General features: G+C 39.1%; 1 long non-coding RNA gene across 1 annotated transcript; it reads right to left on the reverse strand.

The window, feature by feature from the left end:
* Window positions 1–12,973: 12,973 nt before the first annotated feature.
* On the reverse strand, window positions 12,974–16,514 carry LOC114655130 (uncharacterized). Its single transcript, XR_003716825.2, has 3 exons — window positions 16,178–16,514; window positions 14,483–14,638; window positions 12,974–14,048 (listed from the first exon to the last, which is right to left on the reverse strand). It is a non-coding gene; the product is annotated as an uncharacterized LOC114655130 (long non-coding RNA).
* Window positions 16,515–17,457: the final 943 nt, after the last annotated feature.

Consider the following 17,457-nt stretch of genomic DNA (forward strand, 5'->3'; position numbering starts at 1 on the left):
GTTTTTTTTTTTTAAAAGAATGTGATAAAAGTAAAGTTCACCAGGGCTGCTGCCACTTACTGAGGCAATATGGACAAAGATGTAAATATTTAAATAGTGTGGATATACTGTATGTGTATCATGAATTGAGCAAAATCATTATAGATAAACCTGGACAGTTTTCAGATTTGTTGGTTTTAATACAAATAAGTGTGTGTTTCTACACCTAGGAATTAAAAGAAATATAGTTGCACAATTAGAGGTTAGAAACTACAGAATCTCACAAAAGTGAGTATACCGCTCACATTTTTGTAAATATTTTATTATTTCTTTTCATGGAACAACACTGAAGATATGACAGTTTGATACAATGTAAAGTAGTCAGTGTACAGCTTGTATAACAGTGTAAATTTGCTGTCCCCTCAAAATAACTCAACACACAGCCATTAATGTCTAAACCGCTGGCAACAAAAGTGAGTACACCCCTAAGTGAAAAATGTCCAAATTGTGCTCAAAGTATCAATATTTTGTGCGGCCACCATTATTTTCCCGCACTGCCTTAACTCTCTTGGGAATGTTTGCCACTGGAATCCACTTCCTCTCCTCCATGACAACATCACGGAGCTGGTGGATGTTAGAGACCTTGCGCTCCTCCACCTTCCGTTTGAGGATGCCCCACAGATGCTCAATAGGGTTTAGGTCTGGAGACATGCTTGGCCAGTCCAGCACCTTTACCCTCAGTTTCTTTAGCAAGGCAGTGGTCATCTTGGAGGTGTGTTTGGGGTCATTACCATGTTGTAATACTGCCCTGCGGCCCAGTTTCCAAAGGGAGGGGATCATGCTCTGCTTCAGTATGTCACAGTACATGTTGGCATTCATGGTTCCCTGAATGAACTGTAGCTCCCCAGTGCTGGCAGCACTCATGCAGCCCCAAACCATGACACTCCCACCACCATGCTTGTCTGTAGGCAGCACACACTTGTCTTTGTACTCCTCACCTGGTTGCCGCCACACACGCTTGACACCATCTGAACCAAAAAAGTTTATCTTGGTCTCATCAGACCACAGGACATGGTTCCAGTAATCCATGTCCTTAGTCTGCTTGTCTTCAGCAAACTCTTTGCGATCTTTGTTATGCATCATCTTTAGAAGAGGCTTCCTTCTGGGACGACAGCCATGCAGACCAATTTGATGCAGTGTGTGACATATGGTCTGAGCACTGACAGGCTGACCCCCCCCACCCCTTCAACCTCTGCAGTAATGCTGGAAGCACTCATACGTCTACAGTAATCCCTCCTCCATCGCAGGGGTTGCGTTCCAGAGCCACCCGCGAAATAAGAAAATCCGCGAAGTAGAAACCATATGTTTATATGGTTATTTTTATATTGTCATGCTTGGGTCACAAATTTGCGCAGAAACACGGGAGGTTGTAGAGAGACAGGAACATTATTCAAACACTGCAAACAAACATTTGTCTCTTTTTCAAAAGTTTAAACTGTGCTCCATGACAAGACAGAGATGACAGTTCTGTCTCACAATTAAAAGAATGCAAACATATCTTCCTCTTCAAAGGAGTGCGTGTCAGGAGCGCAGAATGTCACATAGATAGAGAAAACAATCTCTAGCAAACAAATCAATAGGGCTGTTTGGCTTTTAAGTATGTGAAGCACCGCGGCACAAAGCTGTTGAAGGCGGCAGCTCACACCCCCTCCGTCAGGAGCAGAGAGAGAGAGAGAGAGAGACAGAGTTTGTTTTTCAGTCAAAAATCAATACGTGCCCTTCGAGCTTTTAAGTATGTGAAGCACTGTGCAGCATGTCGTTTCAGGAAGCAGCTGCACAAAAGATAACAACGTGAAGATAATCTTTCAGCATTTTTAGACGAGCGTCCGTATCATCTAGGTGTGCGAACAGCCCCCCTGCTCAATCCCCATACGTCAGGATCACAGATAGTCAGCGCAAGAGAGAGAGAAAAGTAAGCAATCTAGCTTCTCAGCCATCTGCCAATAGCGTCCTTGTATGAAATCAACTGGGCAAACCAACTGAGGAAGCATGTACCAGAAATTAAAAGACCCATTGTCCGCAGAAATCCTCGAACCAGCAAAAAATCCGCGATATATATTTAAATATGCTTACATATAAAATCCGCGATGGAGTGAAGCCGCGAAAGGCGAAGCGCGATATAGCGAGGGATCACTGTATTTTCAAATGATATGATGCTGAGCACGTGCACTCAACTTCTTTGGTCGACCATGGCGAGGCCTGTTCTGAGTGGAACCTGTCCTGTTAAACCGCTGTATGGTCTTGGCCACCATGCTGCAGCTCAGTTTCAGGGTGTTGGCAATCTTCTTATAGCCTAGGCCATCTTTATGTAGAGCAACAATTCTTTTTTTCAGATCCTCAGAGAGGTTTTTGCCATGAGGTGCCATGTTGAACTTCCAGTGACCAGTATGAGAGAATGTGAGAGCAATAACACCAAATTTAACACATCTGCTCTCCATTCACACCTGAGACCTTGTAACGCTAACAAGTCACATGACACCAGGGAGGAAAAATGGCTAATTGGGCACAATTTGGACATTTTTCACTTAGGGGTGTACTCACTTTTGTTGCCAGCGGTTTAGACATTAATGGCTGTGTGCTGAGTTATTTTGAGGGGACAGCAAATTTACACTGTTATACAAGCTGTACACTGACTACATTACATTGTATCAAAGTGTCATATCTTCAGTGTTGTCCCATGAAAAGATCTAATAAAATATTTACAAAAATGTGAGGGGTGTACTCACTTTTGTGAGATACTGTATAAACTGCACTGTGACCATCAGGTGCATACAACCTGGCTGAGAAAGAAAGTCACTGCGCAGGCAAGCCATATCTGATGACGGCTGACAGCCATTTCTTTAGCACAGCAGTAGCGAGGGCAGCTTTGATTCCACTGATCTGTGTTCTCATGCCACTTCTGCCGTCTCCAGGAGGACAGCTAGAGAGAGAGTGTGAGTGTGACCCAGTCACTTATGACATACACCTTATATGGAAAGACGTAGGACAAGTCAACACAGAGAAGACACCAAGAAGTTACATGGTATGCTGTTTCAAAAAGTTAAAATTATTCTTAAGGTGTGTAGCACACTTGTGAGACTTAATTTGGAAGTTTGCAGTTTTACTGTCTATATTGTAGGAGGAACAAAGAGACATTCCAGGGAAGAGCTAATAGGTTCATGATGTCCTGAACTCCACCATGAATTAAGACTGAAATACTTGAATCTTTTTGTGATATGTAAACCGATTCTGAGATGAAGTAGTTAGTGTTTAAATTATGAAGGAAGTTACTAGGGTGGATGCCAATTGTTATAAAATTAGTTCTTCAAAGCAAACACAGATGAATACTGACTATAAAACAGTTTTGCACAAATAACAGTGTTTTGAAGTACTTCTTCACAAACTGAAGCATCGGATGGAATCATTTTCTGTTAGTTTAGGCCAGGGGTCGCCAACTCCAGTCCTGGAGGGCCGCAGTGGCTGCAGGTTTTCATTCTATCCCTTTTCTTAATTAGTGGCCTGTTTTGCTGCTAATTAACTTCTTTTGAATTAATAACTTGTGTCCGCAGACACTCACATTAATGTCTGTTTTTACTCTTGATGCTACTGTTACACCCATCCACAAAGCACTTAACCAATGTATTTCTAACTTATGAAAAATAGTGAATTATGTCACTATGAATTAAGTTCTGTCACTATGGTAATGATAACAAAAAAACAGTAGATGTACACCCTAAATGTTTAGTTTACTGTCAAACCATTCAAAGCGGGCCTCTGTCTTTTAAAGGTAAGGCTGGCACATAACTTCTCAAAATCTTTGGCAGGTGAGTCACAGCCACAGTTATGCACCAGCCCCATTTTCTAGCACAACATGTATGAGGACACTCTTGAAAATATCAGTGGAGGTCTGAGAAATATTTGAAAGTGATTACCTTGTCATTTAACCAGTTGTTTCTGCCTGCTTGTCTTGGTGATGGGAGTAATATAGTTAAGATGCTTTTTTTCTTTGAATGTAAATTCTTAATAGTGCAAACACCTTATTATAAAAATGATTCAGCAGGTCCTTAAAATTTAATACTGTCAGTGTGTTCATCCATCATTATCGTATAAATACCTAGAGTTAATGATGTTTGATGCCAAGCTGGTAAGCCTCAACTGTACAATGCTGTACAAGAATAATCGTAAGCCCATTGTCCATTTTATAGGTCTGTAAGTCTTATAAATTACAGTCCAGAAATTCCATGAAGTAATCTGATACTTAAATTTTATTAAGCTGTGAAGGAAATTATTTTTTGTATGTTCTATGCATTTTTGTATATTTATATTTACTTGTATATGGAAACGAAGGTCTGTGGTATGGTTTACATATTTGTAGCTGGAAATCCACTAAGAGAGACAATGAATCACATATATTAAAATAGTTTTTTTTTATTCCTAAGCTTTCGACTCCTACTAGGATATATCTATTGTAATGGACAACAGGCATGGGCTGGCATCCGTGTCAGGATTGACCTCAATTTCTTAACTGTTCAGGATGGCAATTCAACAGAGAGATTAAGGGCGGCTTCGTCTCAAGGCTGTATGCTCCACATACCCACTAGATGACAGTATCTTTGAATACCAATTTGAATGCCCGCAGGGAATGCTGGGTATTGTAGTCTGGCAGTGCAGCCCTGGGTGCTGCAGGGAGTTGCACGTCCTACTGTTGAGGTCTTCTGCGTGGCCCGGAAGTACTTTCAACAGACGAAGTTCCAGAACCAGAAGTACTCCCAGGTCTTCAATAAAAGAAGTCACACTGCCTTGTCCAGGCGAGTCGGAGCTGGGCGAAGAGATGGAAACACTCTCCTGGGAGTAGTAGTAGTGGAAAGGAGTAAAGAAGCATGTATAATTGCCCTGTGAAGGTATTTTGTTTAAAATTAAACCCTTTGTTTTGAACTTGGAACTTGTGTGTGCATCTGTGTTTGGGGCTCTTTGGTGCCCCCTGTTGCCCACAATATATATTTATATATATATATATAACAAAGGACCACTGCCAGCCTCTCCTAAAACATGGTGAAGGTTTGGTCATGTAAGGTCATGTGACAAGTTGTTTGCCTCAAGTTTCTTACCTTTTCACAGCATATAGAATAATTGACGGCTGGTTAGCTGCTCTTTCTTATTTATTCCTATATAAGCTTAGGAATGTCTTTGTCTAGTCAGAGTGGCTCAAGAACAACAAGAGTGTTTTCCAATGGATCTATTAAACATATACTATCAGAAAAAAGTTTGGACATGTGCAGACTTTTGAATGTGTTCTATAGATATTGGTACTATTTTTTTTTATCAAGATATCATTAAATTGATTTTAAAAAATGCAGTCAATACTTTACTAGTTTTGCTAAAGGCCATTACTGCTTAAAATTAGATTTTTAATGTATTTCTCACATGTGATATATGAATGCAAACCCCTTTTTCAGCAGCCATTTCTTTGGTGTCCTAATAGTCAAGTCCCTTAGCTTATCCTAATCCTAACTGGTTATTAGAGAAATCTTTGTAATTGCATTAGCACCACTGAAACCTGTTATTCTGTTCACTCGCGTTTCAAAGTCCCGGCATTTCTAAAGTTCAGTTCTGAGTTCAAAATGAAACGGCGTTCTCAAGAAACGCATCAGTCTAGCTTGATATCATGGAGTGAGAAAAATCATTACAGATAGGCCTGGACAGTTTTCAGATTTGTTGGTTTTAATGCAAATATGTTTTTGCACATAGGAATTAAAAAAATATATTATAATAATAATAATTCTTTACATTTATATAGTGCTTTTCTCACTACTCAAGTTGCACAATTAGAGGTTAGAAACTTAAACGTACTTTGTATGCAGCAGGCACAGGTAACCTGGCTCAGAGAGGGAAAGCCACTGTGCAGTCAGAGGGAACATGGCCATTTTTTTTGCCGGCTGACAGCCATTTTCTTTAGCACAGCAATAGAGAGGGCAACTTTGATTCCACCAATCCGTGTTCTCATCCCACTTCTGCCATCTCAAGGAGGACAGGTAGAGAGAGAGTGGGAGTGTGACCATGTCACTGGATACTTGGGACAAGTCAACATAGAGAAGACACTAAGAAGGTTTCATGGATGTTGAGTTACTGTACTGTTAATGCTGTTTCGAGTAGACGTTCACGTAAATTATTCTTAATGTGTGTAGCATACTTGTGCAACTTCATCTGGAAGTTTGCAGTTTTGCTGTCTATGTTGCAGGAACAACAAAGAGACATTCCAGCGGAGAGCTAATAGGTTCATGATGTCATGAACTCCACCATGAATAAAGACCGAAATACTTGAATCTTTTTGTGTTGTGTAAACTGCATGAGGGTGCTCTGAAAAACGTGTGCATATTTTTGTGTTAAGTAAACCTTTTCAGATAAAATGGTAGAATTAACTTGCTAGGTACCTTAAATTTAACAAAAAATATTTTTTTTGTATTTTTATGGTGGCTGGTTGATTTAGTGGTTAGCACGGCCACTTCATAGAGCCAGCGGCCTTGGTTTGAATTCTCTGCATCCCAAAGATGTCTAGGTTAATCAGCAGCTCTAAATGGGCCTTGTGTGTGTCTGTGTCTAAGTAAGGACTGCAGTGGACTGGCATCCTGTCCAAAGTTGTTCCTGCCTTGAACCTGCTGCTGCCAGAATACTTCAGACCCCTGTGACCCCAAATTGGATTCAGCAGATTTGAGAATGGAAGCATATAATTCAGACACCAAAGCAGAAGACCTTTGTGGATTATGGAGTTTTATCAGAATTCACAGTACTAGGGTGTTGTACCGTGTTAACCATTATGAATGTGGAGAAAAGCCAAGCATTGGCTTGGCTTATTGTAATCTTTTTTTAGTTAGTCAATAAAAGGTGTCATTTTGCTTAACTAAAAAAAGATTACAATATGCAAACATTCAACATTTTGCCTGAAGAAGGGGCCAGAGTTGCCTTGCAAGCTTGCATATTGTAATCTTTTTAGTTAGCCAATAAAATGTGTCATTTTGATTGGCTTTTCTCAGAGTTAATAAAAATATTAGTGCATTTTTCTTTTCACTTACTCCGACTGATCGACTATTTTGTGAGGTAGCAGTGTTACTCATAATTTTTTATTATTTTAATAAAACTGATACATTCAATACAGAACTCCCACTTACTGGAGTAAAGTTTCTTCCACCTGATGCTGAATTGATCACTAAACTGCTTGTTTTGTGGTAGTTAATTAATAAAACTCAATTCTGGCTCTTTGAGAACAATGCGACTCAAACCACCTACAGGTGAACACCAGCAAAACCAAGGAGCTGGTGGTGGATTTAGGAGGTCCAGGCCCCTCATGGACCCCATGATCATCAGAGGTGACTTTGTGCAGAGGGTGCAGACCTATAAATACCTGGGAGTGCAGCTGGATGATAAATTGGACTGGACTGCAAATACTGATGCTCTGTGCAAGAGAGGACAGAGACGACTATACTTCCTTAGAAGGCTGGCGCCCTTCAACATCTGCAATAAGATGCTGCAGATGTTCTACCAGATGGTTGTGGCGAGCGCCCTCTTCTACGCAGTGGTGTGCTGGCGAGGCAGCATAAAGAAGAGGGACGCCTCACACCTGGACAAACTGGTGAGGAAGGCAGGCTCTATTGTAGGCATGGAGCTGGACAGTTTGACATCCATGGCAGAGTGATGGGCACTGAGCAGGCTCCTATTTATGGAGAATCCACTGCGTCCACTAAACAGTATCATCTCCAGACAGAGGAGCAGCTTCAGCGACAGACTGCTGTTACTGTCCTGCTCCACTGACAGACTGAGGAGATCGTTCCTCCCCCACACTATGCGACTCTTCAATTCCACCTGGGGGGGGTAAACATTAACATTATACAAAGTTATTGTCTGTCTGTATACCTGCATTGTTATCACTCTTTAATATTTTCTTCATCAGTATGCTGCTGCTGGAGTATGTGAATTTCCCCTTGGGATTAATAAAGTATCTCCTCTATCTATCTATCTATCTATCTTGCTCTTAAACAGTGGCAGGAAACGTGTCATTAGGTCAGTTTTGTGATGGGATATCATAACTCAAGGGCCTCATACAGCCTGGTAAATCAATATACAGTATAGTCAAAGTAAGATGTTTGATTGAAAAGAAATGTTTAGCTGAGGTATTGAAATAATACAATGAAGAAAAAAATATAAGCAGTTTGGTAAAAAAATAATTGTAATGTAACTTGTGGATGGAGAAAACAAGAGGTGGAGTACATGGATGAATGCAGTGTTAGCTTCAGGTCCTAAACAGATTAAGAGGAGAGCAAGTTTGGACAATACAACACATACCAGTAGTGGACAATATTGTCAGCACCACAGTCACGGGTTTGGGATTTACAATGCAGGCACGACTGTTAGGCAAATCAGTATTCTGACCTTATCATTATTTTCCGACTCTAAACCATATAAACCTGAACACTTATTGGATGTAGTCTTTGGTGTGGCATAAAGTAATGAACACCTTATATGAATGTATGCATAATTAGAAAAAGAGATTTAATTGATACTGAAAAGTCAAAAATTGTAAAATGCCTTTCAGACAGATGTAATATTCTGGAAATTGCTGAACAATCAAACATTTTCTTGTGAATAGTCAACAGGGTCACCAAAAACGTGTGGAGAAGAAAAGGCACAAATTAACTGCAAAAAAACCTGAGAAAAATTAAACCATGAAGCTACCCATAACCCATTAGCCTCCACTGCCACCATATTCCAAAACTGCAACCTACCTGGAATGTCCAAAAATACAAGGTGTCAGATGCTCAGAGAAATGGCTAAGCTAAAGAATCCTGAAGATTTATCAAAGGCTTTAAAGAGAGTGGCTCTTGATGGAACAGATGTGTGTTCCGGGTGTGGCAGAAGTGCTGAGGTTCAGGGATCCCAAGGCATTTGGGCGCCCCCTGGTCCCCACAGCTGCCAGGGCGGTCGCCCCCATGTGGTCTGAGGAAGGCGTAAGCCCTCTTCTGGTCCTCCGGAGAACTAGATGGCAACCTCCCTGGGTTGCAGCGGTGCCTCGGACTCCCGCAGGGCTTCATGGGGGTTGGAGTTTGGTGCAGCCCTGTTGGGTTCCGCAGGCGCTGCCAGGGCGTGCTGCAGCAGGAGCTTCTAGCCCCTTTTGGGCACTAGTTTTGCCACACCCGGAAGTGCAGCCGGCTGTCGGCAATCAAGCACCTGGGGCACTTCCGGGTGCCCAATAAAAGGAGCCAGCAACCACAACTCAGCAGCCAGAGTCGGGAGGAGGAGGACAAAGCTTAGAGGAGGAGGAGTGGTGGTGCCGAAAGAGAGGAGTGTGGTGTGTTTTATTTGTACACTTGGGACTGTGTTGTGCCTGTGGGGATTACGGGGAAGACGTACTCCACAGGTGAAGAACAATAAAAGTTTATTTATTTTATACGTGCCTCCTGTGTCCATCTGTATCGGATCAGGCATTTATATAGCACCTTTGTTAATATATATATATATATATATATATATATATATATATATACACAGTGTATATATGTATATATACACAGTGTATATATATATATATATACACAGTATATATATATATATATATATATATACACAGTATATATATATATATATATATATATATATACACACACACACACTCTTGTATGCTACTATATATGTATGAATATTTACGTATTAACACTACCAGTCAAAAGTTTGGACACATCATTATGTTTTGGATAGAAATTTAAACCTTTTTTTTTAATCAATATCCCATTAATTTGATTTAAAAATACAGCCAAGGCATTTTCTAGTGTTGCTAATGTCTTGCTAGTTGTTTATTAGAGAAACTTTTAATTGCATTAACCATGCTGAAACCTGTTATTCTGTAATGCCGTTCCTGAAGTTAAGTTCTGGGTTTAAAAATGAAAAAAATGTAACAGTATTCTCAAGAAATATGTCATTCTTTTGTTTTTTTTTATGGTTATTTCATTTGACAGATTTTTTTAAAAACTGAAGATTTCGTACAAAGGTGTCTATTACTGTCTTGAGAGAAAAGGACAAACTGGATCTCACCAGGATAGAAGAAGAAGGGGAAGACCCAGATGAACAACTAAGTAAGAGGATAAGGACATCAGTGTGTGTAGTGAAAGAAACAAATGCTCTACTGGTCTTCAGTTGGGTTCTTCCTTAAAAACACTCCAAATACCAATGTCATCTATCCATCCATCCATTTTCCAACCCGCTGAATCCGAACACAGGGTCACAGGGGTCTGCTGGAGCCAATCCCAGCCAACACAGGGCGCAAGGCAGGGAACCAATCCCAGGCAGGGCGCCAGCCCACCGCAGGACACACACACACACACCCACCCACACACCAAGCACACACTAGGGCCAATTTAGAATCGCCAATCGACCTAACCAGCATGTCTTTGGACTGTGGGAGGAAACCGGAGCACCCGGAGGAAACCCACGCAGACACGGGGAGAACATGCAAACTCCACCAATGTCATCTACAACAGTGAAAACATGACTCCAAGATGCCAACCATAATATTATTAAATACTTAGCTTTATGCGGATGACTCTTTTGTAATTCTTTACTATATTGATTATTTACAAAAGGAGCACAGATGACTGAAGGAACTTCTTATGGTCAAAGAGTGGGCAGAAGTAGGAAGTTTATTGAGTGTGTGGTGTGCATTGTGCCACACTGACTGCGTTATGCAGGAACAAAACAGGAAAACCAGTTTCTTTACTTTCAGTCCCAAAACTAGTTTGATGTCGTTTTTACATATAAAAGCAGTTGTACAAGTCTCACAACTGGCACCAAAAAGCCATATCCTGAGGAATGTTTAAGAGATACAGTGGAAGTTGAAACAGAACCAAAATGTTTTTACCAATAAAGCCTCCTCTATCGGTAAGGTCTAATTGGAGCATTAGAACACTCTAGACGAGAACAGGCCATTCAGCCCCACAAAGCTCACCATTCCTATCCACTAAATCCTTCTAAAAAAACGTCTAGTTTTGAAAATCCCTAAAGTCTTACTGTCTACCACACTACTTGGTAGCTTATTCCAAGTATCCATGGTTCTCTGTGTAAAGAAAAAGATCCAAATGTTTGTGTGAAATTTACCCTTAACAAGTTTCCAACTGTGTCACTGTGTTCTTGATGAACTCATTTTAAAGTAATACTCTCGATCCAATGTGCTAATTCCTTTCATAATTTTAAATACTTCAGTCATGTCACCTCCTAATCTATTTTTGCTTAAAGATATATATTAAAACCACAAAAGAGTTTTGCTAGACAAAAAATTAAACTTAGTGGATTTATTGCTGAAGTATTATGCTTTGAAATAATGAACTGATTATTTACTCGTAGTAATGTTTTTTTTTTTTGATAATAGTAAATAGGAAGCATTTGGCAAATGAGATTGAATTAGAAATCGAGAAATATTACTTATGCAAAGAAATGTATATCTTAATTAGGGTTAGTAGGCATAAAAAAGCTGTCTATTTCAAAAGAAACATTACACCATCACTGAAGTCCTGATAGGGACAAAGGTCATTAAGAAGTAAAAACTTCTATGCAGGTTTTTAGAAAACTCCACCTTAATAAAAGGATAAGTGTGTGTGTCTGCATGTCTGTCTGGTTGCTATGTCTCTGTTATGTCATTTCATATGAGATTTGCAAAAGCACTGCTAATGTTTGTGATGCACCATCTGTTGGATTTATTACTACGTGCATTGTAAAGAGCATTCCAATAGATTGTGTACATCAGATGTTAACAATGAATATGCCATTGAATGGGTGAAGAAGAGTGTCAGGAGTAATTTGTGAGAAATGGTTATCAGCAAGAATGAAAAGGAAGGTCTACAGGATGGTAGTAAAGACCAGCTATGTTATATGGTTTGGAGACGGTGGCACTGACCAGAAAACAGGAGACAGAGCTGGAGGTGGCAGAGTTAAAGATGTAAGATTTGCATTGGATGTGACGAGGATGGACAGGATTAGAAACAAGTACATTAGAGGGTCAGCTCAAGTTGGACGGTTGGGAGACCAGAGAGTCGAGACTGTGTTGGTTTGGACATGTGCAGAGGAGAGGATGCTAAGGATAGAGCTGCCAGGGAAGAGGAAAAGAGGAAGGCCTAAGCGAAGGTTTATGGATGTGATGAGAGAGGACATGCAGGTGATGGGTGCAACAGAACAAGATGCAGAGGACAGAAACATATGGAAGAAGATGATCCGCTGTGGCAACCCCTAACGGGAGCAGCCAAAAGAAGAAGAAGATGTCCAACAATGAGTAACTGCCAGATGGACAGAAATTAGCTTATTAGATTTAAACCTGTCTTAGATAGGTAGCTCGACTAGTTTTTAAATAAAAACCAGGTGAGATTTGAAACACAAATAGTGAACATCCTGAAGAGAGTAAGTAGGTCTGAATCTATATCATTGCTGCTGAATTTTTGTAAGAAAATCTTTTTTTTTTTGCCTGCACCAAATTAACATCATTCTGGACAAAAAATTTTAAATGCCTTTCAGACAGCCTTGGCGTCACAATCCCTCCTGATCCACTAACAGCTGTGTTTGGTGTTCTTCCAGATGGGTTTAAAGTGGAGAAGGACAAACAAACTAATTGTCTTCACTACACTATTGGCACACAGACTTATTTTGCTAAACTGGAAGAATTCTAACGCTCCTCTTTTAAGTCAGTGGGTAATTAATGTTCTATATTATTTGAAATTGAAAAAAATCAATTTCTCAGTTAGAGGATCTGTACAGAACTTTTTCAAAACCTGGCAGGATCTAATCAATAATATTTTAGAATAAGCTCTTAAAGCACTGAGGAAGTAGATTCTCTCCCCATTTCTTTTTCTTCTCCATTTATCTGTATCCGCCTATTAAACTCTTCAATTTATTTATTTTTACTATTTTTAAGTTTTAGTCCATTGGCCATGCTCTCTTTATCAGGGGTGGGGGTTGATTTGTTTTCAATCCTATTTTTTTGTAAAAATTGATCTATTTGTATGGAATGATTACAATAAAATCAATAAAATAAAAAAAATAATAATTTTCTTTGTTACATTTTAATTGTACTATAGAAGTTAACAGTTAAAGCAGGTAACAAGTTAAAGTATTACATTAGATATTATTTGCATTTAATCATTTATCTTTCTGTTTTATTTTCTGTGGTTATATAAAATGACCTGTCTTGATATTAACTTGGTCTGCTCTCGATTTTTACATTTATCTGGTCTCAAAGGTTCAGCTGAAGAAGGTGTCAAGTTAAGGTTTTCATTGAAGGTTTAAGCAGGGTTGGAGATTTTAAATACTGGTCAGTGGGACAGTGGCCTGTGACAGGTAAAGCAAACCTGGTAAAGCCTCAACATCCGGTACCAGAACCAGAGATCTGGAACTGCAACATGAATCTTCAGTACCCAAAGGTCGCCGTTGCCTTCATAATTCTTTTCCTTCCACCTAGGTATCTCTCCAGGCCCAGCTCTAGATGCCAGCCAGCCAGTCAATGTGAGTATACCTGCTATGTATCTCTGCTGTTAAACCAGACATAGACAATAGTAGTAAAGGAGGCAGTTCTTCATGGTACCTTGAAGTGCTGTTTAGTATGCCCTGTCTAAACTATTTCTTCAATTCTTCCTCCATTCTTCACAGGTCTTGAGTTTGGCTGTTTTTGCCTGACAACTGTACCCATAAGTTAACTGAGTTAACAGGAAGTTCAGCTCTTTACATGTTGCCTGCCTGGCATAGTCCAAAATTTTAAAGTAGCCAAGAGTGGAAGAATACAAGACATCAGTTAGGAAACCTTAATGGTGGATCAAGTATTTCTTTCTAAAGAAGAATAACAGCAGACAGTGACATTATGTTGGAATAACATTGGTGGCAAAAAGAATGACCAAGATAAGAAGAACCACAGCCACCATCAGGACGGCAGTGCCAATCAACACTCGGGTCCTAGTACAATGAGACGCTAATGTTGTTTTATGTGGTGTTTTTTTGAAAACTCCAACCTGCAAAAGAGATCCAAATAAGAAAAAGTCATTCCCCTGCTATTCATTAGTGTGTTCACAGAAAAACAGTCAATAGAATGGAAGAAATTGTGAGTTCTCTTTTCACTGAGCTGCCTAAGGGGGATGCTTTGCTCTCTTACTATAAAATTAGCAAACCCAAATTTGCTTCAAAGAAGGTACAGTGACTCTGAGCAAGTCCAACCAGCAATTCAGAATAAACTGCTTTACACACACCTTTACAGAGTAACCATCTGGGTAATCACCCTGCTGTGCTTTTTGAAGGTATTGTCATTGTGCTCATATTGTAAGGAGCTCTTTAATGTAAGTCTTAATTACTTGACAGTCATGGCTGTTAACAATATTGCATATTTAAAGAGGTAACTGAAAAGAAACAATCACCATCCCCACCGAGGATGATGATGTATGACACTCACTGAATTCTTGAGATCCTCTGATTTAGCTAGAAGGACATCAAGAACTTCTTCTTTCTTCAGAATTTTGTCAACTTCTACTCTTGCATTATCTGTTATCATTTCCAGATCTAATGCACAGTCTTGGGTGGTAGAGGTTGTCCCTGTATTGAAGGCATTCTAGAGACAAAAAAGCTTTATTAATAAGTGTACATGGCATCTATCTATCTATCTATCTATCTATCTATCTATCTATCTATCTATCTATCTATCTATCTATCTATCTATCTATCTATCTGTTTTCTTTCTTATATCCTAATTTCACTTATGTCTTTGGCACTTTTTCAAGTCGCTGAAGGTGCATCACCAAATTGGAGTGTATCAGGCAAAGTCAAGATACTAAATAATAATAATAATAATATCATATATATAATATAATATAATGTGATGCGTTTATGGTGTCCTAGCTATGTTTTACAGTCTTTGCTGTTAAGCAGTGTTCTTGACTGTAACTTGTCCTCATCAAGAATAGTACTATTGAACTTACATAGTAGAGCAATTGAATACTGAAAATAAAGGAATGCAATTTCCGTTATAGAATTTTTGGACTAAAAGGAAAGTTCATAATTTAATTTTATAGCATTTCCTTTATTGACTTAGTTGGTTTCTGTTTATTCACAGTAAGCAAAGTATCAGGTGCAAAGTATCAGTGCATTTGCACTTGTAAATTAAGGGACAGTTTCTACCCACAAAGTCATAAGGTTGCTGAATAATCTATCTATCTATCTATCTATCTATCTATCTATCTATCTATCTATCTATCTATCTATCTATCTATCTATCTATCTATCTATCTATCTATCTATCTATCTATCTGCATAACTGTTTGTGTTTGTATTCATCATTGTCATAATATTTGCACAAAATTATGCCATTGTAATGTAATTCCTCATTGTTTTGATAATGTCATCATGGTGTCATTTTGTTAATGGGTTTAATATTGTGAATGACACCATATTGTTTATAGTAATGGTGCCATCACTAGCCATGTGATCAGACAGCAGCTTGCGTTATTATTGTCCATTCATATAACACAGATGGCACATTTTGTCAAGAGTCCAAACTTTGGGAAACACTACTACACAAATGATTAAAAACCTTCGCTAAAGTGCATACTTAGGAAAAGAAATAATTGGTTATGGTTAGGATTTTATGTTCTCATCAACTACAAAGTCAGTTTCAGTTTTGGCTTTGCCTATTTCTATTGTTATTTTTCTTTTTTTATACAACCAGCATGACTATCCTTTCATTTAAGCCCCATTTATGCTGTCTTCACTTGGACATTAGCCTTTTTTCTAAATTTTAAAGCTAACCAACCATCACCCTGTTTATAATAGATATCTGACTCTCCATTCTGAAGCCCAGGAAAAACACTTGGGACATATTTAAACCACAACAGTCACAAATTTCAATTACAGTCAATCTTTTATTCAAAAATAACTAAACATCTTATTTAATTAGTGTGAAAGGTGCAATAGAACTGACCTAGGCTAGTCTGCTAGTGGAGGGGTTTGGGTTAGAGTTGACTGTAGCTACAATTTATTACTATTCCAAATAAACCATATATTACTTTAAAAACTGTACATTTCACTCATTTTTAATCCAGTCACACAAGCTCTGCCCAGACAATCTTACAAAAGAAAAAACACGCAGACTCACCATGGTTTGACACCACACCTTATAAAGTAAGAGCCCATAAAAGTACAAAAGGACAGCAAAAAATGATGAGGCATACACCAAACACGGGCAGAGAAGTTCTACGCCAGAAGAAGCCTTCTTTTCCAAGTGTAGGTAACTAAGAAGCAAAGTCTGAGTTACTGCGTTACATTTTTGATTGCTGAAATCCCCTGATAAATAACAGTCGCTAAAGCTCGCCTGTGCCAGACGAACAAAGGTTGCTTTCTCTTCCTGCTACTTGTTCAGTTTCTACAGCCTTCTTCAGCTCTCTAGTTCTTTCTCTTGGCATACCAGGATAAAGGAATTTAAGAATCAGCAAGCAACAAAAAGATGTTTCAAATATGTAAATATGTCTAAAAAAAGTTAATCATGCGACATGTTTTCCTGGACATGCTGTAAAAATGGGAGTAGCTGTAAAGTGGAATGGTGGTCAGCAGCTTGAATAGCACAGCACCATACCAGTGGGACTAAATATTTCATTATTCATGTTGTCCTTGTGTGTTTGAAAATGGATGTGTTATTCATGTGAAGGTGAGGCCAGGGTTATTTTTGTTAACAATAATAGTAACACAAGCTGAGCAAACTGGAAGTGGACCTGGGAAATAAAGAGGAGAGAAGGGTTATGGTTAAGGTTAAGCTTAGGTGCTTAGGTACATTTAGCTGTGGATAATGGATAGGGTTAGGGTTAGTGTCCTCAATGGGCATACTAATGAGGGCCTGTAGAGAGAACATCATGAATGCAATAAGAAAACTGCTGATCGTGTTTCAGATCTACATGCTGAATTTTCTCTTTTAGCCCAATAGGCACATTTTCTAAACCTGCTTTGTCCAGAAAGTTGGAAATGGCAGCATCAACTTCAAGACATCAAGCCCATCCTAAATTAAATTGCAGTCCACACATACACCAACCTACTAACTCACATTGGACCTTTTTGGAGCTCCCAGATAACCTAATACTGAAATCTCTAAGACGCTGGATCAAACAAGAGTATGTACTGAAAGCAAAACTTCAGAAACCAAGGTCTGGACCTCAGATTGGTCTCTCCCTGTTGATGTGACTCATTGTCTTTTATGTCCAGGTTATTCTACCTACCACACACTTGGATGTTAGTTAATTGATGTGTGAGAGTACACCCTTACAGCCTACAGCCTGACACCTTAGGGTCTTCATTTAGAATGAGATGGTTTATAAAATGGCTGTACAACTGTATTATTATTATTATGAGTATTATTAGGCTATCTAGCACTTACAGTGTGTCAGC

Source organism: Erpetoichthys calabaricus, chromosome 7, assembly GCF_900747795.2.
Source record: "Erpetoichthys calabaricus chromosome 7, fErpCal1.3, whole genome shotgun sequence".
Classification (NCBI taxonomy): Eukaryota; Metazoa; Chordata; class Cladistia; order Polypteriformes; family Polypteridae; genus Erpetoichthys; species Erpetoichthys calabaricus.